The 25310-nt window shown below is 29.7% G+C and overlaps 1 non-coding gene across 1 annotated transcript; it reads left to right on the forward strand.

Moving 5' to 3' along the window:
- The first annotated feature begins 403 nt into the window (after positions 1-403).
- Positions 404-476, forward strand: TRNAR-ACG (transfer RNA arginine (anticodon ACG)). The gene has a single exon. It is a non-coding gene; the product is annotated as a tRNA-Arg (tRNA).
- Positions 477-25310: the final 24834 nt, after the last annotated feature.

Below are 25310 nucleotides of genomic sequence, written 5' to 3' on the forward strand. Positions count from 1 at the left end.
AAAAAAAATTTACACCGTCAGTGTATATCAATTGAATTCTTTAAATAACTCATACAATTTATTTCAATAAAATACGTTGTTGGAAAATAAAAATTACTACTAATTATACGTTTGAACTTCCTATTAAAAAATAAGAATGACAATAATATTATATCTTTTTTAAAAATATTTGAGTACATTTTTTAAATATTTTATTGGTTAAGTTTTTAACTTGTAGAATGTGGTATATGTCAATAATTTATATATTTGTGGAAGTCTTCCTTTATATACACACGTTAACATACTACTAATATAAAACAAAAAGCGGACAAATTCATATTTATGATAGATTTAAAAAAAAAAACTGTTCTCCCTTAATTTAATTATTTATAAATTTCTAAAATAAAATATTTAATGACACAAGGACTCTGTGGCCCAATGGATAAGGCGCTGGTCTACGGAACCAGAGATTCTGGGTTCGATCCCCAGCAGAGTCGTTTTCCAGTTTTTTTTTTACAAAGAAAGCAATATACTTTTCGTTCATTAATTATCATCCTTATGATACAATAACACATAGTATGAGCAACATGTTTAAATTAAAACAATCAACTTTATCTCCTAATATAGAATCTCAACTCCTTCATTTAACCCAATTAAAATATGATTATGATATTATAAACTCATTTGTCTTATTTTTAAAAGAATATATATTTATATTTATATTAAAATAAAAATAAAAATGTTTTCCAATTTTTTTTATAAATCAAAAAGATTAATTTTAACATCAAATAACATAAATATATATTAATATAATTAAAATCATAATTTGTTTTAAAAGATGTATTTTTTAAAAATAATTTTATAAAAAGATATTCGAAATAGTTTTAAATTTAAGTGATTTTTTTTAAAATTTAATATCTAAAAATATAATAGTAAAAGAATGAAACTAGATATTTACCACAAGATAAGATTTAGGGGATGGTATTAACTTTTAAAGACTTTATTTATTTTTATTCACAAAAATATCTATTTTAAAAAAAAAATCTTTCTTTTTTTTTCTTTCATATTTCAATAGGTACTATTTTTTTCTTATTTTTTTTTTCTTTCATATTTCAATAGGCAATTTTTTTTCTTTTGTTTTTCAATAATTTTATTCAAATATCTCTATTTTAAATACCACCACTCTCAAATTTAATAGGTAGATATCACATGGACAACTAGAAATCTAGAATTTGTGTCCAAATTAGATTTTTTTAAATATCGCAAAACTTCAAAGAGAGGTGGATAATAATAAGTATTTAGACTATGGACATGTAATATGACTTTGGTCAAAAAAAAATGGATTAAACAGTTCTAGAAAATATACACGGGTTATGGATATTCTCTTATATAAGGAAAAAAATATTAAAACATAAGTATTTGACTCAAATATCATCAACTTATATATCTAAAAAATTGAATAAGTCATCATATGGAATTCATTATTCTTCTTTATCTATTCATTAGTCTAGTTGAATTTCCATATACAACTGAGCATTCATACGTATGTGTATGATATATTTCATATTTAGATTTTTTGCTTATGAATAACTAAAGAGAGAATGCAATGCAACCAAAAATACTCAAGAAACAAGAAAATTCATTAACAAATAGACAATACAAATAAATGGCGTTAGGAGTAACCCTCGCTAAATTGCCAAACAAACAAGTTCTAAAATTAAAAAAAAAAAACATCAAAATAATAATTGAAATAAAATAAAATAAATGAAACAAAATGCATATGAAAATAAATAAATATGATAGAGTCACATAGAGATGCTCGAATCACATCTAGTTTGAGTGTTGTGGATGTTGTTGATGCTTATGATAATTCATCTTTATTCTCTTTGTTATCATAAAAAGCACAATTATTTGCATAACATATAGAATCAAATTCTCATATTTTTTGATGACGATAATGTATCTCTCAAGAATATGATATAATAGAAATATTAAGATGAAAAGGATTTGAGTGGTTAAATCCCTCTCGAAATAAAAAGAGTGTATTCTAGTCCCCATAAGAGTGTACTTATCCCCCTTTGATATTATGAAAAATCGCAGAAAAATAAGGAGAGAACAAAAATAAACAACACATATTTTGCATTGAGAAATAACATATAGAAATTCAGCAATGCGTGATTTTTTTAGAAGTCTTAACTCAGTTCTTATAAAAAAATAAGTTTTCTTTAAGAAGAGGTTGAGTAAAAATGCATTTCAGTTGATTAGATGAAGACAAAAACTCAACTATGCAATCTCCCTTTTCAAAATGATCTCTAATGAAATGATGCCTAATCTCAAAGTGTTTTGTATGAGAGTGAAATACTGGATTTCTTCGTAAGGTTTATGTCACTAGTGTTGTCGTATTTAATCGATACAATTCGAGATTAATTCCATAATTAATTAACTATTGTTTCATCCAAATTACATGTGCAATAGAACTACACACAAATACATATTCTAGATAACTTGGATAACACGACACTTGCTTGTTTCTTGTTATACCCAGAGACAAACAAGTTATCAATCAAATGACACATATCTAATTTACAACGAACTAAATGGGAATAAGATTACTTAACTAAAGCATAATAAGTCCCTTTATGGCACCTTAAATCCATATCTGATGTAATAGTAAGATACCTCAAAATGCATTTGATCGCAATAATGTGTGATTCTTTGGGGTTTGCTTGAAATCATGCACACATACAGGGAAAAAACATGATATTGAGACGATATACATAAATGACACATTTTTTCCTCTACTAGTTTTCCTCCCTCATCTTTATCTAAATTACACAGTGCTCGTGAAAGTTGAAATGAGTTTTTCTTTTTCCATTATGAATCTTTTTAGTATCTCTTTGCAATATTTTTAGCTAGATTTTTGAATGTTCATTCTTTTTATTGATGAATTTGAAATCCAAGAAAGTATCTTAGCTCAACCATCATAGACATTTCAGATTTATTTTGTATCATATTAGAGAAATCCTTATATATAGACTCGTTAGTATCACCGACTATGATGTCATTAACATAAATTTTCACAATTGAAATGTCATGCTCATATGTTTTAATGAACAATACAATACCAACCTTTCCTCTTTGAGAGTTGTTTTAAATCATAAACTTGCTTAAACGGGCATACCAAGTGCAAATGGCTTATTTTAAACCGTAAATAACTTTTATCAGGTTTCTTAACATACACTTTCTCTTGAATGCAACCATTTAAAAACTTGCTCTTTACATCCATTTGGAAAAGTTTGAAATTAATGGTGCATGAAAAAAACTAAAAACATTTTTATGGATTTTAATCTAGCTACATTGGCACATGTCTCATAAAAATCAATGTCTTGTTATTGGTTGTATCCTTTTGTAACAAGTCTTGCTTTATTTCTTAAAACCATTCCATTTTCATCATGTTTATTGCAAAAGACCCATTTAGTTCTAATCATTATATTAGTCATAGATATGGGAATATGTTCCCAAATATTGTTTCACTCAAATTAATTTAACTATTTTTTCATAGAAAGAAGTCTTTTGGCTTAATTTGAAAAAAATGTCATATAATTACATACTTTGTTACGGGAGTCTCGAGTGGTTACCCCCCTTAGATATGCCCTATATTATATTATGGATTGAAGGATCTCTTATTGTTATATATTCCTTAGGTAGATCTTGATGATTATTTGTTTCTTCAACTTGGTCATTTCTTTTTGTCTTTGTTTTGATTTTTGTCTTTGTCTTTGGTTTGATTTATATCTTCATTTGGGTATTTGTCTCTTACGAGAGTTTTCTCCGTAACACATGCACACTAAAAACATATACCTCTACTGAGACTTTCATCAGTGCTAGTGTTGAATTTACTAAGATTATCCTTTCTATTATTAAGGACAAAACACTTGCATCAAAAGATACGGAGGAGAGAAATATTCTCCTTCATTCCTTTATATATTTCATTGGGATTTAACTTTAGAATTGACTTTATCAAGGCACAACTTATTACAAAGCAAGCAATGCTATTGCGTTTGCCCAAAAATATTTAGGAAGGTCGGTTATATTGAGCATTGTCTTCACTAACTATTCAAGAGATTTCTTTTTAAGTTCCACTATCTCATTTTGTTGGGGAGTACCCGGAGCAAAAAAAACATGCTTTATGCCATTCTCAATACAAAAAATTTCGAATTCCACATTTTGAAATTCACCTTTATGATTACTTTGAATAGATGCAATGCTCAAGCCTTTTCGTTTTAAATAACTTTAGCTAATTTTTGAAAGGAAAAAACATGTCCTTTTCATGAGACAAGAAAATTGTCAAGATATAGCGAGATTAATCGTCCACCATAACAAGGGCAAAAAGATCCATGTACAAAATTTATAAATTCCTATTAATATAAATGAAAATTTTTAATTTAAAGGAGGCTTTTACTTGTTTACCTTTTCGGAACACATCACATAATTGATTCTTTTCATAACATAAGTTTTGAAGACCGATTACTAATTCCTCGTGGACCAATTTCTTCAAATGTTTCATGTGGATATGTGATATTCTCTTATGTCATATCTATGATTTATCTTTTTTACTCAACAGACGAACATCATTTGAATGCAATTTAGTAAGTTAACAATGTAGGTATTCCCACTCTTAAAATAGTAAAAAAATTGATTGCTTTTAGCTTTTACAATCATGCATACAGATGAATCAAATGTTACTTTATTACCTTTGTGACATAACTGAATAATAGTTACCAAATTACGTTTCGAACCTTAAACTAATAAAACATAATCAATCATTGAATTGAGATACTTACCAACCGTGTCAGAACCTACGATCCCTCATTTGTTATTGTACTAATAAAAGTACACAAATAATAACCTTACCACTAAGGGTTATGAGATACTAAACCCCAAATTAATACTTACTCTAAAATTAAAGTATTTTAGAAGAAAATACTTTGTGACATATATTTTTCAACAGAGAGAATAATAAAAATTAAAATAATTAAGAAAATATTTTGCACAACAGGTTATAGGTACCGCATTTTCACTTACACGTTACAATTAAATATTATGAAATCGAGTCATTGTTATAACAATAAAATGTGACTGATTAATATTATTTTCTTTTTTTTTAAATGAGTGAACTTCTCCAAAACATAAACTTCAAGACTCATTAACATGTATTTACTGTGATTTTATAAACACATGGTCAAGCAAGACAAACACACATGAAGGGATGAGTTTCAAAAACATGTAATAATATAATATAATAATATCAATATCAGACATTAACATAATTCTCAACATTACAATATAAATGATCTCATATAAAAAATTAACTTGAGCACAAATTGTTATGATAGAACATATATACATTCCACTCGTCAGAGTTATTCAATCAACAATTTACTTAATGTTATGCATACTCATATACTTTAAACATCTTAAGTTTATTTGGTATCGTTCTACTTTGTAAAAGATCACACTTATCTCTATGATATTGCACTATATAGTACTTCTCTCTACGTTATTGCACTACACTCATAACCCAAATACAGTTGTGCTTCTCTCAATTGATATTGTACTTGTGTAATAATTCTCTCAAGTGATAATGTATTACACTTTATGATTCAATTTTGGGTGTGTTTATCTCAAGCGGTACTGCATCATATGGTCACTTATCTCTAGTGATACAACACCATATTCATCTCGACAATTTGCTCTAATTGATAGTGAACCATACCAACTCTATAAGTCAATTACTTCTCTGACATCTATTAGGCTTGTCTACCTATATGACGACAAATAACTTCTATGTCAAAAGCCTAACATCTAGTCCCTCCCGTTATTGGCATAGGTTACTCCTTAGGAGTATCATCTTTAGCACGAGTCAAAACCATCTTTTATCTCATCAACTACGAGGAATCATAAAAAAATTACATTTCAATTTCATATCTTCTTATTCATCAAAATGTATTTTACACATTCAAACATCAATTAATACATATACGTCAGAATTATGTATATCAATTCATCTAAATCCATCAAGGAAAAAAATAAAATAATAATAATAATAATAATAATAATAATAATAATAATAATAATAATAATAATAATAAGATTCCAATTACAATCACAATATTTTGACAAATAATTATATTTACCAATAAAAATTCTTCAAATCAAATATCATCTCAAATCACCACATCAAATTCATCATTTTCACATGATTTTTATATACATTGTATTGTCACACATCACTTAGCATAGATATACATAAATACTTAAATCAATTCATCTTAATCCAACACACCAAATATTCATTGAAAGTTAGTCATAAGCGCAATATCATCACTAATATAATATTACTATAAATTATCACATCAAGTCATTCATCGCATATGATCAACTTGTTAATTATCAAATATTATAATAGTTATATAATTACAACAATTAACACATGACTATAACACAAGTTTTCACAATGACATCTATTACTACACATTCAACATAATTTAAATCAAACAAGATCTTAATAATGTTTCTAGATAGAAAAAATTAATCAAACACATCTCAATATTGCATAATAAAATATTGTAACACATTAGTAATCAACAATTCATATAAATAATACTCAACACAACTCACATATAAACAATATATCAATTAGGATGTTTGTGGTGCAGTTTGTGCAGTTTTTACGCTAAAAACTATCCGAACCGCAAGAGAAAAAATATGCGGTTTAGTTTGGTTCGATTGACTTTTATAAATAAAACCGAACCAAATAAATGCAGTTTGATTTGGTTCAGTTGGTGTGGTTTTTTACAAAAAAAATATTGAGTCATACATACACATATAGATGACAACATAACTTTGTATTTAGTCATTCATACATTATCAAATAACAACAAAATTCATCATATTTTGACAACAACTTCCCATTTAATATATAAAAATTATATTAGACAAAAGTAGAATAGTAAACAAAAAACAATATCAAAAATATTATAATGAAATATAAAAAATAGAGGATATGAGAGATTAGTGAAGAAAAAGAAAGAACATAAGAAATGAGAGATTATAGAAGAAGAGGTGCGATAAAAATGAAATTGAAAGATAGAAGAGTAACATAAATATGAGAAGGTGGAAAGAAAGAATATAAGATAGTAGATATTAGAGAAGAAGAGGCAAGATGTATCTGACAAAGAAGGCGTGATACTTCTATGAGATATTTGAGAAGGCTCAAACTGAAACCCTTAGTGTGATGAGGAGAAAATTGTCCGTAATGGTAAAGTTAAGGCATAATAGATTTAAGTTTTTGTTCAATGTGAGTTAATAGAAATTTAGTTATAACATAATGCGGTTTGATTCGGTTTGGTTTGATTTGCAAAATATAAACTGCAAGCATAACCAAATCGCACAATTTTGTTAAAATATGGCCCGAACACATCTGAGTCAAATGCAGTTTTTTGCATTTTTCGATTTGATTTGGTTTAATTTACAGTTTTCTATTGAGTTTGTTTGATTTTGAACACCAATAATATCAATTACCACACATTTAAACACAAATTAAACTATCACACAAGAACTCAATAATGTTTTTAAGGTGAAGGATAACATGGTGAACTAAACTTATTTCTTCATCATGGTAAACTACTAAAATTACCAATAACTTAATAATAAATAAATTCAATAGTTATGATTGATTATGTGTGACCTACTATTCAAGTAATAGGTCAAGTAACAAATATATTTCCATTTATCACAATATTTACATTCAAGTAATAGACCCCAATATTTATCACTAATTATAATTAAATTTTATTAATGAAATATATATATATATATATATATATATATATATATATATATATATATATATATATATATATATATATATATATTGAGAATGTATCAAGTGTGAGTAGTATGAATAATAGTCCCACATTGGTTGAAAATATGGAGACTTGAGCATTTATAAGTGAGAGAATCCACTCACCTATTACCTTAAGGTTTTGGGTAAATATGTGGTGTGTCTCTCACAAAGGTGTTGCTCTAAAAGAAGAAGTCCCACAATGTTCAATGCTCCCTAATAAAAAATTCCTCCAACAAATGGTATCATGAGCCTTTGGTTCGAGAAAGAGACTGCATTACTTGTATCGAAAGTCAACGGCGTCACAAGTGTGGTGAGTAAGAAGATTTTCCACTTGAGGGGGAACATTGTGGACTCACACTTGAGGGGGAGTATTGAGAATGTATTAGGTGTGAGTAGTGTGTCACGAGTGTGGTGAGTAAAGAAACATTCTGTTGAAGAGTGTCACAAGTGTGGTGAGTAAGAAGATTTTCCACTTGAGGGGGAACATTGTGGACTCACACTTGAGGGGGAGTATTGATAATGTATCAGGTGTGAGTAGTGTGTCATGAGTTTGTGGAAGTGAGAAGATCTTCCACTTGAGGGGGAGCATTATGGACTCACACTTGAGGGGGAGTATTCAGAATGTATCAAGTGTGAGTAGTGTGGATAATAGTCTCACATTGGTTGGAAATATGGAGATTTGAGCATTTATAAGTGAGAGAATCCACCCATCTATTACCTTAAGGTTTTTGGTGAATATATGGTATGTCTTTCACAAAGGTGTTGCTCTAAAAGAAAAAGCCTATGTATATTAGGTTCACATATGAGCAGTCTTGGCTAGTTAGATAATGATATTATGTGTGGCATTGCCCACAATCATTGTTCTTAGTTAAGTTTGATGGCTCAACTTTATTGAATATGTTGGTTGTTAACAAACCATACATGGTTATTGAGTTAGAAACTCAATACCGCACATTCTAATTTTTTTTTCACTTTCCTTTCTACTATCACGACTCTCAATTTATTAAAATATAATGCTTTAGTAGCTAATCTACATGGTATTAAATTAATACAAAGCAATAAGAGCCTACTTAAGTTCTTTTTACAAAAATGATATTTAATTTGTTCAGCGTATTTGTAAGTTATTGTCGTCATAAGGTTGCACCTCCGTCGTTAGTTAGTTATTCAACTTCCTTATTCTTCTTTGTAAGACCTTTGTATTTTAGTGTTAAATTTTGTAAAATATATTTAATATTTTTAATTTTATCCCTTACTTTTGATTTTTATTATTAATAATTTATTATTTCTTATAAAAATAATTTTTTTATTTGGGTCAATAAATAATTATATATATATTTTGGATGTTTATGTAAAAACTATAAAGTAACTAAAGTAGTATATTGGTCTTTTATTCACTACAACATTTTAACTATACCCAAAGCAAAAAAACTGTTGCAAAATTAAAAAAAAAAACGTTGCATTTACTTACGATTACGGTTTTCAAATTGTGTCAAACCGAGGTGTTGCTTTAATCTTTAGGAACTGTTTTTTATCCAATGACAACACCTTGTTTAGAACTGTTGTTGTATTTTTCTTTAGAGATTGATCTCAAACAACAACGGTTGAACTCCGTTTTTAAATAAAAACCATTGCAATTGTCATTTTTTAGAGAACGTTTAATATGTGCGTTTTTACCTTTGCCATTCTTAAGTAGTAACTTTAGGACTTAGGACATGAGGATTGTCTAAAATACACGTTAGTTTCGATTTCTATTTTTAAATGATTAGGTTACCTATGAAAGTATGAACATGTTAGACATTAATTATATACTGAAAGGGTATAATTGATTCCCAATATAATTTTTTTTAACAATTGTATATGAGGCGGCGAAAGTGTCTCATATCAATTGAAAGAAGTTTTACCATTTTAAAGAAAAAATTATTATGTCTACAGGATTCTAAACGAACGAGATACATTGTGAAAGCAAGTAACTCATTAGTTTAGAATACGGTAATGCACTAACGAAAGTAGGCATTATTGTTAGTATAAAGTGCAATCTAAGAGGGGGATGAATTAGATTTTCCAGATTTTTAGAGTTTTTAAGTACTAGTTCTTATGTTCTTATTTTTCCAGAAAAATGTTGATGAACTTATGAAGTAAAGTGCAAAATTTAAATGCAAAAAAATAAATAACACAAAATATATACTAGTTTCCCGTATCAACCAATAGTACATCTAGTTCTTTCACACCCCATAAGAGATTTTCACTATTGTTAGATATTTGTACAAGCCTCACACCAAGATTTCTCCTAGAATATTCTAACAACAACAAAAAAGCAAATCACTTCTTTGATTTCCAACAACACCAACAACTATGGTGGACTTTGAATCACCCCGATTCAAAGGATTTTCCCAATAAATAGAAATATAACCCTTCCTATTTTCAAACACCTATAAAAATAAAAACCAGTTCTTAGAAACAAAAATTACCACACACTTGGTGAATAAAATACAAAAAACTGATAAATTTTAGTACAGACATACTTGATAAAATTGAGAGTTTTGTTGTTTTTCTGATATATTGACAATTCAATCTTCTCCTTCAATAAAGAAATCAAGATGATATAAACATTTAAGTGTTAACATATTTTCACTAAACCTTTTCACATATGAATAAAAATTATGCAAGAAAAAGTTTATTTGTCAATATTTTACTAACACTTGAAAATAGAAGTAAATTGTTCATGAAAGAGGTGATTTTGAATTTGAAAAATCCTTCTATTTATAATGAACCAAGTTGAAGGAGAATTGCCATCCAAGGCGCAGCGGAATATAAAAATTTCTCCTTTAGTGATCCTTACGAATGAGCATGATCAGTGATAGAATCGTTACCTCTTGTGGAGATTCAAACCTTTGGTGCAGATTTCTGACAATGATCAACCTTTGATACAGATCCACGGGGCGATCACGAACGTTGAACGATGACAACGTCTCTACTCAGTCCACACGAACGGATTCCTTCAATCGCAGTGCTAGCTGTTTGTGAGTGAAGGCTTTGAGTGAGAGAGAGAGAGATACGAAATTCCAACTCTTCAGTTGTGTTGTCTGGAGTGTAAATGCTTCTACCCAAGGGGTTCTATTTATAGAACCACTTGTGTGGGCTTCAAGCCAAAAAGCCCACTTAAGTGCATTTTGGCCCATATCTCAGAATATGCCAAAATCACTTAAGTATTTGGTACTTTACCATATTTCGTATTCTTCTTAAGTACACCGTACCTTACGATGTTCCTTAATTATTCTATCTCTCATCAATCCGTCCTTTGTGTGTGACCCTATAGGTTTTCGCGGCGTTGGCAATTATATTAAATCATGCATTTAACATAATAAACAGTGAGCGGTATCTAGCAACACATCACTGCTACCCAAGTCACGAAAATGTCATGTGATCTGACAAAACCTCCTGTGATAATAATTATGTGTATAATTACCCCTTTGCCCTTATGTCTATATTGAACACAAGGTATAGACCGTGTCACCCTTGTCCAGTTCAATATTGGGCCCATAGACATTTATCCTGTTACGCAGGATTGGCAAATTCCATCTAGGACACTCATGTCCCTCAGCATGCTTCGTGGAGTACCCATCAACTGTCTTTATGGTCATCCAGTTACGGATAACGTTGGATCAGTAATAAAGCACTCAACTCTACATCTAGGATCCATAGTGGTTTCAGGTCGAAGAGTGGTATACACTATTATCACCATGAGAATAACTTATGACACTTTGCATAACTTTCTATATAGTATTCTCATAGCGGGTCAATCCGATATAAATATTACTCCTAATATTCATACCTATGTTTAAGACTTGATAACTCTTTATCCATGATCCATGAGATGTGATCATCAGTCTACAAACATAATAGTCTTAATGCTTTAATGTTATCCCACTTCACATTAAAGCTCGACTACGGATATTTTAAGAATAGTGTCCTTATGTTTAATGTGTTCTCATGATTAAGTCACACTTAATACATTAAACGGACTATCTATTCTAGGGACTTTATTAATCAACCATAATAAAGAAAATGCCTTTTATTATTAATAAATAATTCGATACAAGTACCAAAAGTATTGGCCTCTAGGGCTTACACCAACACAAGTGTCTCTTAGAAAATTAGAAACAATAGTTGGAAAATACTCATGATCATTTTCAATGTTATGAAAAGGTTTTGTTATCATTAGAGATGAAGAGGTGTTGCATTGGTTCAAGATTTTTCAACTTTATTCAGAGGTTAATCGATTGACTAATATGGGTTAATCGATTACCAATTTCATAATGTTCAAAAATTATGTGAAAATATACTTGGTTAATCGATTGACCAAGGAGGGTAATTGATTTACTTAATGAAAAATTGTAATGGTTAATTGATTGATCAAATAGGATCATCGATTATCCTTATGAAAAAAAATGCAATTTCACTTGAAAAAGGAACATGGTTAATCCATTGACCATGTATGGTTAATTGATTAATCTAAAGGTTAATTTATTAACATATATAGGTTAATTGATTAACTTGTCTCATACTTAGAAAAAAAATCTAACTTAAAAATGCAATTTTGAAATTTATGCATGCTTAAAAGTTTATGATTAATTCTTGAGCACAACTTTATAACAACTAAATTTCACATTATACCTTGGTCTATGATCCAATTTTATTGAAATCCAAAACTTATGCAAACTTGATACTTTGATTCCAATATTTTTATTCTTTGATCTCTCTTCTAAGATAGCATTTTGTCTTCATTAAAATCAAGCTAAGAAGGATGATGAATATCTTTTTCACAATTACGAGTAATTTGTATTTATATCTACAAATTAATGAATCTCATTATTAGTTGAATTCAGAACTTGCATGAGAAAATAAATTGACTCATAACTATGTTTATCGAATTTCGTTTTACAATATGACTTTTTATGCGTTTAACAAATGTATCTATAAAAGTAAAGACAATTTGAGATATCAATCGAAGAACTGAAAGGTGAAGGTTGATATCCAAACTTAAGAAACCAGACGAATATATTGACGACCTATTTGAGAAAGTGCATATAAATGCAAATAGAAATTATTAAAGGATACAGTTGTATGCTTCAAAAGAAGATACAACCTATACTTTTCTATTATTTCTTTAAAAATTTAATTTGTCAAAACAAAGTTGAGAGAATTGATTTATTTGGTCTTTACTATAGATAAAATTCATAGTTCTAACTCTTTCTTTATAAAATACATTTTATTTGTTCTTAAAACAACTCCAATTAATCATTTTAGATAAACATATATATAGTATAAATCGATACTTGAATTGGTCTCAGTGGACGATACTTATTTTATAACTTTGATATTGTCGTACACTTGCGGCATATCAAATTTTTGACGTTGTTACCGGTTATCAATTTCAATATTGTTATTTCGTTGTCTAGACTAAGATATTTTTCCTATTTTTCCATAAACTTTCTTTTTTTAATTATATGAGAAGAACCCGCAGTTCAGGGAACCTCGCTGATCCGATAAAAAAATCGAGTGTTATATCCATGAAATACGGCGACTACAACAAAGGTCAATATCGAAAGCTGAAAACACTTCTCACCCTTTGAAATATGATACCCCCACTAATGAGGAACCTCATTCGAGCATAATGTGTCATAATGTGAATGCTAATAATTTTGAACTAAAACCCTCATTGTTGTCATGGTACAACAAAGCCAATTTTCAGGGTCGTCGACTGAAGACCCAAACATGCATATTTCCTTATTCGTCAAATTTTGCGACACTTTAAAGATTAATGGAGCAGGTAGCGAAGAAATCTGGCTTAATTTTGTTTGTGTGTTTATTTTTGTAAGAATAAAAATAAAGTTTCATAAAAATATTTCATTCACCACCACCTCCTACTAGATGATATGCATCAACATATTCTAAACATGAGTGGGGTAAAACATATAAGCGAATCAACAAAGTCAAGCTATTTTTCGTTGCCTCGGCCATAAAATATTGTGAGCTTTCTCTCTCCATTTTCTTTTACTATTAACGTTGAGGACATTGTTTAGTTCAAGTACGGAGGATTTATTTATTTTTTGTTTTGTTTGTTTATTTTTATGTGTTTGTGTGTGTTGTTGCTGTGAAAATCTACCCACACTGATGAAAATTGAAAAAAAAAATGATTTGATGCATTGTTTGAGAAAGCAGTTATTCCGTGAGACGTAAGGTATAGGTTTAACAAATTTGAGAAAAAATTAGTTATTGTTCTTATCCTAACCCCTAGAGCCTCACCATTAGATTTTGATTTAGCCCATTTTGACTTGTAGTCTTAGTTACTTTATCGTCATTTTCCTAAAATTCATAATTTGATGGTATGGCATAATGTGATACATGTATATTTTGTGTTGATGGAGCTGAATTAGAAGAAAATAAATAATTAAAGGCATTAAAAGAAAATTGCTCTTACTAAGTTGGATAACCCTCACCCAATTATTCATTTCGGAGGAGAGTTAATATCAATGCCTAGAAAAAGAAAAAAAGTATGAATAAATGATCTTTTAATTAAAGTAAGTTGGAAAAACCTTAACTCGTTGCCTTTCCCAAAATTTATATGAATCCAAAGTAAAAGTGGATATCTTGCTCAACTATAAAAATCATAAAGTATGAACAAAGAAAGGATTTAAAAATACCTTAAAAATGGTCACATTTGTGTTTTAAAGGAAAGATGGTGGTGGGTACATAGACTTATAGTCAAAACTGTGGCAATATTTTTATCTTTGAGGGAGGCTTTAGTCGGCTTTTTTAAGAACTTTGACCTAAGTTATGTATCGAATGATCTAAACCAAGGCTAAGACACAACATGGATTAAAAGCAAATATCATACATGTATCTCTTCAAATTTTCTCGAAAGAAATATGCTTAGTCCTAGTTTTTCTTATTTTAGTCAAATTGTTTGAGGACAATAAATGATTCAAGTGGGGGATTTGATCAAGTGACATTCTTTACCTTGTTTTATTCTAAATTTTTAAGTAGTTAAACCTTGTTTTTGTATGTTTTTTTACTTCCATGTTTGTGTTTTCTCTAGATTTCAGGTAAAAGGGACAAACTATGAAAATTTGGAGCCACAATAGAGCCAAATAAAGTATTTTAAAAGATATGGTAGTATGCTTCGAAAGAAGATACAACCTATATTTTTCTATTATTTTTTTTTAAACTTAATTTTCCAAAATAGAGTTGAGAGAATTGATTTATTTGGTTTGTAATATAATTAAAATTCATAGTTCTAAGTCTTTCTTTGTAAGGTACATTTTAATAAAAACCAATCAAAATTATTCTCAAAATAACTCCAACTGATCGTCTTAGATAAACATAGATATAGTAGAACTCGGTACTCGAATTGAACTCTATGAAGGATACTTATTTTATTACTTTGATATTGTCGCATGCTTACGACGTGTCAATCATAGTACTCAATAGTTGTTCGTTAGCATTTTATCGTTAAATCATTGATGGTGCTGCTTAACTATGTTTTTGGCACAATTGATTAAGCTCAACAGATGTTTGTTAGCATAAATGGTGGTGTTCAGCAAGTTGTTTTCGACCTAGCTGTTTGTTCGTATTAATGGTGGTGCTCAACAGTCTTGATGGTCATGTTGATTTTAGCACCTAAGGATCGTTAGTGATCATATCACTTTAGATGATGTTTAGTCGATTCTCGTATCAAGAGATTCGTGGAAATTGACTTTTGACAATTTATCATCGGACCCTCTTGAGGGGGGATTTCTCAAGTTATCTTGAGGTTTGAGGTAGTACACTTAAAAGAGGTTGAACAATCAGAAAACTCTACTTATCCTTCTAGAAAGTGGTTTATTAAATGTCCAGACATTTAAAATTACTTTTACTAACCTTTCGGTTGAGTTTAAAGTGTTTCTTGATCAAGCCAAAAGCAATATGCCAAGGTCCGATATCAATCCATGACCCAAAATACCAAGGAGGGTGAAAAGAGGTTATCCAAAGATCTCCCAAGAGGAAATGATTATCTATGGGAAGAAATCTTAACAAGAAAGAATAAGACATTGCCATTAGTGGGAGAAGTATGGTCTTATGTCCTGCTTATTTGTGCGTCACTCTAGACTATATTTTTTCCATCTCTTTATCATGTAATTCATTCCTTTTACTTAATTATTCACATGGTATATGTGCTTGCGCTTTTTACCGCGTCTTTTTCATGCCTTTTTGATGCTGGAGAAAAGGGGTAGGTATATTGTCAAAGGGATTATATTATACTCTTTACTCATGTGAGTGGGAGTTTAACCACTCCTGATTTTATTCTTTTGTTTTATCTTTCACCACCTTCCTCTGAAATGTGTTATCATCGTAAAAAGTGGGAGAATATGGATCTATGTGCTTGCAGGTACTGTCAATATGATCTAAAGTGGTGGAGTTTGTTGATAGAATTTTTTTAATCAACTCTTTAGTTTTGATGATGACAAGACCTGATATCTAACGATATCTAGTGAAGTACTTATCTTTTGAAGATAACTCAAGTGGTCGAAGATGCTCAAGATGTTTTATCAAGCTATCTTTTTGAAGACGCTCTTGAAGATTAATTCATCTCCTTGAAGTAAACACCTGATACCCAACGATGTTTAAGTGAATATTTTTGTTTCAAGATTCTCTGGTGGTTCGGTCTCTCAACTCTCTAATGACAGTAATAAACTTGAACACATATCAAGCTTCATCAAACTAGAAGAATCAAAGTTATTGTTTGATTCTAAAGTCAAATATAATGATGTCATGACTTGAAGCTTCAGAGTTGTGAAAGAAAGGAAGTATAAAAGTTTGTCGGGTCATGTCTATATGAGTGGCTAGTGCCTTGTAAAGGCATATGTGAATTTCTGGAATTACTAAGGCAAAATCACACACACTAAAAATCTTTGAGAAAGAGTCTCTTAATGATTGGAAAAATTTAGAAATTAAAACATTCCTTTTTGGGGTCAAATAATCGATTATCCTAATAAATTATGAGACTTCAATTTTACATGGAATGTTTCCAATTTTAAACACGCCTTAACATATAAATAAAGAGCCTGTCCATCATTTTAAAACACTTAGAAAATAATATTTGGTCCTGATTTCTCACTCTCTCATCCTTTTTTAAAAATCTCTCATTTTCTCACTTATATTTTTTCATTAGTGCTCTGAGAGTGTTCTTGTGGTTAGTGAGGATTATTCTTCTGAGTGAGGGTATTATTGTAATTTATCAAGAGTGTATTAACTATTGAGTAAATTTTTCTTCTATAAGAATTTGTTTGGTTGCGACCTAAACTAGTAAAAGCTTTTGTTTGGTTTGGGAATTGTCTTATAAAGTCTTTGTTTATTGAGTTATGTCTATTGCAAAAGCTCTCTTTTGGTTCGTGAAGATCAACCATCAAAATCTCCATAATGGTTCCTGATCTCAGCCCGTTGTAAAAGCTTTGCTGGTTCGAGATTATCCTGTGTAAAATCTCATATTGGTTCTATATTAACTTGTGTAAAATTTCAGTTTGGTTTGAGATTAGTTTGTATAAAATCTCATCTCGGTTTGGAGGCCAATCCATGTAAAAACCCAGTTTGGTTCGGAGGATAGCCAATATAAAACTCCATATCGATTTATTGGATGTCAAATCAAAACTTTGTTCGTTGTTTAGTTAGAAGTTACCCATTTAAAAACTTCAAATCCTTGTAAAAGGAGGTTTGTGGGTATATCCTATTGAAAATTCTCAAGATAGTGGAAACTCTCAAGAATTCTTAGGGATATGAGTAGGCCAAGTGGTTAGACTGAACCTATATAAATCTCTGGTGTCTTTCTCTTTCCCTTATTTATTTTACTTTTTATTTATTTTATTTCCTCTGTTTTTCCATCTATTTATTTATTTATTCCATTGCCTACTTATTTGTTTTACAAATGTTTTAAAACTTTGATTCTATCAAATATTTTTTATTTTAACCAACATTTTTTAAACATCCGCAATTCACCCTTCCTCTTGTGTATGGAGTCACATGTTCAATAATTCACTTAACTTCCCTATTATGCATGGAATTGTAAATATACCATGATCATTTATTTGGGTGTAAGCTTTCTTATAAGGATTGAACTACATTATCTTGAGAGAGCCACAATCTCATCGTCATTCAATTTTCTCTTTCTCATTAACAAATCATTCATAAACTTAGCATAAATAGACATTTGTTCAAATGTTTTGACAAAAGTAATTTTGACTTGCGACTTTATAAAAATCCCACTCAACTTCTTAAATCACCCATATTTTTCATTTTTCTTCTTCAAATAAGTATATTATAACTTAGCATATTCTGCAACTTTTTTACTTTATTTTTTTTCTTCCATAGTCAAAATTTTCTCCCCACTTTTTTTCCTTATCCTCACTTTTATCACATTTTTTATTCATTTCTTTTTTAAATTCTCCCTCATTTTTAACTACTCCCTCAATTCTCTTTTCATTTGGTCTTTCATGATTTTTTTCTCATACTTCATCTAGGATTTACCTTTGTAAGGAATCTCATTTTTCTCAACTCGATCACTTTACAACTTTCATTTTTTAGATTATCGAAGTGTTTCCAAATATTTCTCCACTAGATTGAACGATCATATGTCTTAACATTGCTCAATTTGAGTTTCCAAGTTTCTAATGGAGACTTCATTATTTTTATAATATGTATCTTGATTTATATTTATCGCTTTAATTTATTATTTGAGTCATCTTCTTAATCTTAGCGAGAGTTTCTTCTAAGGCATACAACTTTCTTGGTAGTTGATTATGAGTTTGGTGATCCCATTGTGCTCTTTGATTTGAAGCTTGACATTGGTTGTTGTTCCACCTGGAGTTAGGATGGTATTTCCACTTCAAATTATACACGTTGGAGTACATATTTCTTCTTTAGAAATTACACATGTAATTCGACTCCTTTTCCAATCTAGCTTCATGAACACATTCTTTATTCACATGACTATCACCACAAAAATTACATCAAAGAGCTTGAACTTGTGGTGTTAGTTGGTTTATCATGTTGGCCTTTTTCGAATTATTTTGTCAATAATTTACGTTAATTACTCATCTCCTTATGAATTTCTAGCAATGCACTTTGAGTATCAAGTAGTAACACTCATTTCCTTCTCCACTACTACAAAATAGACCTTTTTATCACAGTAAACTACAACAGTTTGACTGTTATTTTGGATGCACTTTGTTTATTTATATTTATGAAAGCACATTGCACTATGGTCAAACTAATAAACCATGATTATGCATATGTGGAGTGACAGAGTTCGAATCTCAGCTCCAACAATTTTCTACTTTTTCATTCCAATGATTGTTATTCTTATAATTATAATATAAGAATTAAAATTAAAATACTTATCACTACAGTTGTTATTGTGAACCGTTGTGAAAGTCAATATATTGAATCACAGTTTTGATTACGACCGTGGTGAAATTATTATACTCATATATAATATAAGTGAATTAACTCTCGCTTCATACATAAAGGTATTCTTCTTCATCACGTGATTTTCAAATCATTTTCACATGATTTTCTTCTTGTTTGAGAGATTATGTTTTTTTTGTTGTTGTATGTTATTTTGAAAAAGGGTTTCTCTTCTTGTTCCGATTTCAGATCATTCTCTCAGATTTCAGATCTTTCTCTCAACATGAATAGAGGGAGCAACAAACTTATCCATGTGATCCAGGTTATAAAGGGGGTTATTGAAATGGTGGAGTTATGGTTGAACAAAGCCAAGGAAACTGAAACTGTTAGGGATCACATTAGTGTTGTTGAACCGTTTTATGGAACAAGTTATAAGAAGATTTTTTTAAAGAATCTTAACCCTGAAAAGATAAAGAAGGTAGAGGCTACTATGAATGACCTAATGAATCTTGATGTATCTGATTCCGAATCAGATGAAAACCTTGAAAACTATGAAGACCTTGAGGACTGCACGAATTCAACTAGGCATGAAGATTTAATACCTTGTTATGTTTCACATGATTTGTTGTTGGTTGTTGTCGTTGACAAGTTTTTATATGTTGTGGTTGATGTTGCTTGTTATGATGTAATGTACTGCTTGTTATGTTTCACATAATTTGTTATTGGTTGTTGTTGACAAGTTTTTGTATGTTATGGTTGTTGTTGCTTGTTATGATACAATGTACTACTTGTTATGTTTCACATGATTTGTTGTTGGTTGTTCTTGACAAGTTTTTGTATGTTGTGGTTGTTCTTACTTCATTTGGGTTGTATTTTTCTTTCATGGCAACACAAAGCAGATAAAGTTCATATCATTCCACGAATCTTTTTAATAAAAAGTATGTTGTTGTTGATAAATGTTGTTATTGTTGATGTATGTTGTTGTTGAGTTTATTATAATGTATGTAGATTGTTTGTTTCACTCACCCTTCATTAAACATGCATTCATTTAAAGTGATTTAGAAAATAATAATTTGAAAATTAAGTTATATTTGAAATGCAACTTAGATCAAACATGTTTTATGGATTGCATCCATCTCACAATTCATATATTGCTCTTTAACACGTAGAACTTAGTTTATTGCCCCCAAATTATTCAAAGCAACAATTTGTTCTCTATTAATTTGTATTGCAAAATACGAAGTTTGTTGAGAAATTGAATCATCTTCATCGTTGTCATCATAATAATCTTCATCATTGATTAAAATAATAATAATGATAATAGCGATGGTGATGATTCCGAATTAGTCAACATATTAATGATTTACAAAATAAACTAGGAACGAATCGTTGCTTTGAAGAATTTGGAGCATGAAATCAAATATTACGTGTTAAGAAGCAAGGGATGAATTACAGTATGAATGCAATTTGAAAAATAGTGGTTCGCTTAAGTTGTTTTTCAAGAACAATTTAATTTTTCAAATTATTATCTTCTATATCAATCTTAATGGTTGTATATGTTTAGTGAGGTTTAAGAAAAAAATAAGTAATTTACATATTTTATAATAAACTCATGTACTTTTCATGACAGTTATCTTCTGCAACCATGGTGAAATGTTAATTATATTCCAAATAAATTATTGTTGTTGTTGGGTTTCGAACCCATGACCTACATATATATCATTGTGATAGGTCACGCTACCTAACTTATAACCACGATCACACGCTCGTGGTGGAAACCACCATACATAAAATCACACGCTACCTAATAAGGGACGTGCAACCGTCATTATATGTGTTTTGCAACTGTCATTATATGTGTTTCACAACCGTCATTATATGTGTTTCCAAATAATTCTCCACCGGGTTCAACGACCATATGTTTTAACAATTGCTCAATTTAAGTTTCCAAGTTTCTAATGGAGACTTCATTATTTTTATAGTATGTCTCTTGATTTACCTCAATCGCTTTAATTTATTATTTGAGTCATCTTTTTAATCTTAGTGAAGGTTTCTTCTAAGGCATAAGGCTTTTTTGGTAGTTGATTATGAGTTTGTTGATCCCATTGTGTTCCTTGATTTGAAGCTTAACATTGGTTGTTATTCCACCTGGAGTTAAAATGGTATTTCCACTTCAAATTATACACGCTAGAGTATATATTTCTTCTTTGGAAATTACACATGTAATTTGACTCCTTTTTCCATCTACCTTCACGAACACATTGGTTATTCACGTGACTATCACCACAAAAATTACATCAAAGAGCTTGAACTTGTGGTGTCAGCTGGTTTATCATGTTGGCCTTTTCAAATTATTTTATCAACAATTTATGTTAATTACTCATCTCCTTATGAATTGATAGCAGTGCACTTTAAGTATCAAGTAGTAATACTCATTTCCTTCTCGCACCTCTGTGAATTAGTGCACGATATTAGTTCTGCACCATATTCTCTTTGATTTATTTTTCCTCTATTTTATATTTATTCCTCATATTTCCCCAATAAAGACATAAATAAACATTCAAGTGTTACCTCTTAAACCCCACGTAACGTTGTAAATGTGTCATATCATTTAAACCATGTGTCAAATATTTCTTATGCATCAATTTAAACCTATTCCATCAATCATAGAGAGATTCAACATCCCCTTGTTCAAAATTTGTGATGCCTGCCATCTTGTCCAACTACTTACTAATTGTATATAACCGCACCAAGAATCTTTCTTCAAGCTCATCCCAAGTATCGATTGTACCATTTGGCAAGGAATTTAACCAGTCATTTGTTATTCCCATCAAGGTGAAAGTAAATAGTATCAACATTTTCTGATCTTTAGTTACTCCAGTTAGACAACAAAAAGAGCAAGCTTCATAAAACCCACTTGAATGTTCATACGAATCAAGAACTGATACTTCATTACATTGTGTGTCTTGTAAATTTATAAGAACATATTTTTTAATATCAAAGGCAACTAGATCTACCTGTTGGAACCTGTGAATGATTTTCCCTCATCTGGGCCTTGTACAAAAATCACATAAGGTACGAATAAGTGGTTACAAGGTAGGATCCGCGTGTCGTCTTTCTAAATTCGAGTCTTCCATGATTTCTTTTTCTGCTTGTTTTGCCAATCAAGCTACTTTTCAGTTTGCTTTCACGACCTTTTTCAATTTTTGAATCAAATAATAATTTGTCTGATCCTTTACCTCGTATACACGAAAACAAGAAAAATACCTCAGTTAATTTCAAAATCAAACAAAAAGAAAAAATATATAAAATATATTTTTTTAAATAATTTTTTGAAGAAAAATAAAAATAAAAATAAAAATAAAAATAAAAATAAAAATAAAAAATAAAAATATAATAAAACTTAAATAACATCACAAATTTCCTTGTTATATTGGATGGCAGATGAGTTATTATTAAAACATGAAATTTTCTCAGTTTATTTCATGATCAACATAAGCTTTGGGTCCAAATGTTGCCTCATAAGCATATTTGACATAATGCTTTGTGGGATAATCAAAAGGATGGATATGCCTCGATAGTATGGCACAACATCATTAAAGTTATTGTTTCTCTTCGTGATGGGTTCCTTTTTCGAGTTGGTAATGGTAACTCTCCTCCTTGACAAACATACCGTAAGGACATTTGGCAACCTGGTGGTTGGAACCTTGACGAACTTGCTACTCCATTGCCTCACGATATTGAGAGTGAAGTTTTGAGTCAACCTAGTCCTTTAGATCTTAGGGATGACTCCCTTGATTCTTTACTTGGGATTGTGCAATTAATGGTATGTATTCTTTCTCTTCAACGTATCATTGGTTGCTTGAGTGAGATTGTGATTGAAATATTAATGCTAATTGAGAGGGGATTTGACGGGTACCAACACCAACTATGGTTCAACATCTGGTTTGGTTATGTTATCATAATGTTTTTCACACTAATTCTAACGCCTATTGTCATCGTTGTTCTCTTTAGGAAGAAGACATTTTCAATTGTTTATGAGATTTCCCCCTTCTAGAGAGATTTGGTTGGTCTTTTGCATGCTCTATTGTCTTGGATTTCTTTCATCGAGTGTTATTCTTATTTGGCTTCATTCCATGAGTCAAGGTGAGGTTGGCACTACTTTTCCGACTAGTATCTAATAGTATTGGTTCTAACAAAACAACAAGAGTTTTGGATATAAAAGTGATATATCTCTAAGGTTATGCCTAAAGTTAGATTGTCTCAGTGTGACTTTTCAACTATATTTGTCGGCAAAAGCGAACATGTTGGTCTTCTTGGATTTTGACTTGGTCGACGTCTCCTTTAGCTAGATCCACTAAAGTTAATACCGATGATAATTCTCTTTCTAATTTCTCGATTATCGTCTCCGGAGGTTTGTTTATAGACTCTTTAAGAGCTTTCTTGGTTGAGTTTAGTAGTTTTGAAGGTTCTGGAGATGTGTTGTTATATGAATTTTTGGATATTAAGCATGGTTTGAACTTTGCCTTTGATATGTGCTATCAAACTGTGATTTAAGAAATTGGTACCTTGACGACAGTTCAAACCATCCTAGATAAAAACAATCACAAATTTCACTCGTATGCAAGCGTGCTCTTCCAGATTGATGACTTATCATACCGAATTTAGTCGGTCTCTCTTTCTCATGTTCTTCGTGAAATAAATGATTGTGTTGATTTTTTAACTAAGAGTTTTTCTCAGTGATCCTCCCATCTTCTAAGATTGAACATCTTTAATTCTTTTAAACTTTTTTAAAACTCCAATTCACATTTTTTTTTCTTAAAACAATAATTACAGTCCCCTCTCAATTGTTTCCTTAAAACACAATTGTTTTTTTCTTTCAAAAACAATAATTACAATATGAGTCATCATTTACCAAAAAGATAAACATGAGAGAAATAATATATTCCACCTCACCACAATGGGACATTGACCAATTTTTCTATTCCGAAGAGGCATTTACTTGGCCATCATTAAACTCTTGCCCTATTAAGGGCTCTGCTGCCCGATCCAGTATGGCAACAACCATTAACCAACCAACGCCCATTCCCACCTCCAACTTCAAATTTAAGTCATTCCCATTCACACAACCCCCATATTAAAGTCAAATCTCATATTATATACCATAAAAATATAACAATTTTTTCACGTTACACAAATAAATCTACACCCATATTTTGTCCCTTTGTAGCAGAATCATCATATGCCACCACGTGTTTCTCGAACCTCTCATTTCTCTCAAAAATAAAAATAAAAATAACTTTTCTAAAAATTCAGCATGAAGTTAATAGTAAAAAAGAGTGGTTTAATAAAAATTATTAAGTGAATTAAATAATAAAATAAATTTAGAAAATATTCCATATGTTCTACGATGATTGATTCATTTGAAATAAAATAGTGTTCATGAATGATCAATTTCATTTTTTAATGTATATTTTTCAATTTTATCCTCCAATTAATATTACTTTCATCATTTCTAATACATAATAATGGTATTTTAGTGAAAATATTATTATTTATTTCATTTTTTAAAATATGTGTGATATGGTCAACTGGATCATTCATTATATGATAGAGGGAGTATGTTGCATCACAATAAAGTATGTTTTGATGAAACATTTTAATAAGGTAAAATAATTTTTTAAAATAATTTAAAATAATTTGATTAAAATTTATTATTTGAATAAAAAATATAAAAAAATTATTAAATTGATTTATATTTATAAAATATTCTATTTAAGTCGAGTTTAAGAAATGACACTAAAAATAAATAATTTATAATTTATAAATATAAATGATAAAATTTTTATTATTAATTTTTCAAATTTTGCGAGATGATCTTCATATTTTTGAAAATTTTAAATTTAACTCCAATTTTTTTTTAAAAATTGCAAATAAATTTCTAATAATCTTTAAATTTTACAAATTGATCCTCTTAAATTTT

The sequence above is a fragment of the Lathyrus oleraceus genome, chromosome 6 (assembly GCF_024323335.1).
Source record: "Lathyrus oleraceus cultivar Zhongwan6 chromosome 6, CAAS_Psat_ZW6_1.0, whole genome shotgun sequence".
NCBI classification, from domain to species: Eukaryota; Viridiplantae; Streptophyta; class Magnoliopsida; order Fabales; family Fabaceae; genus Lathyrus; species Lathyrus oleraceus.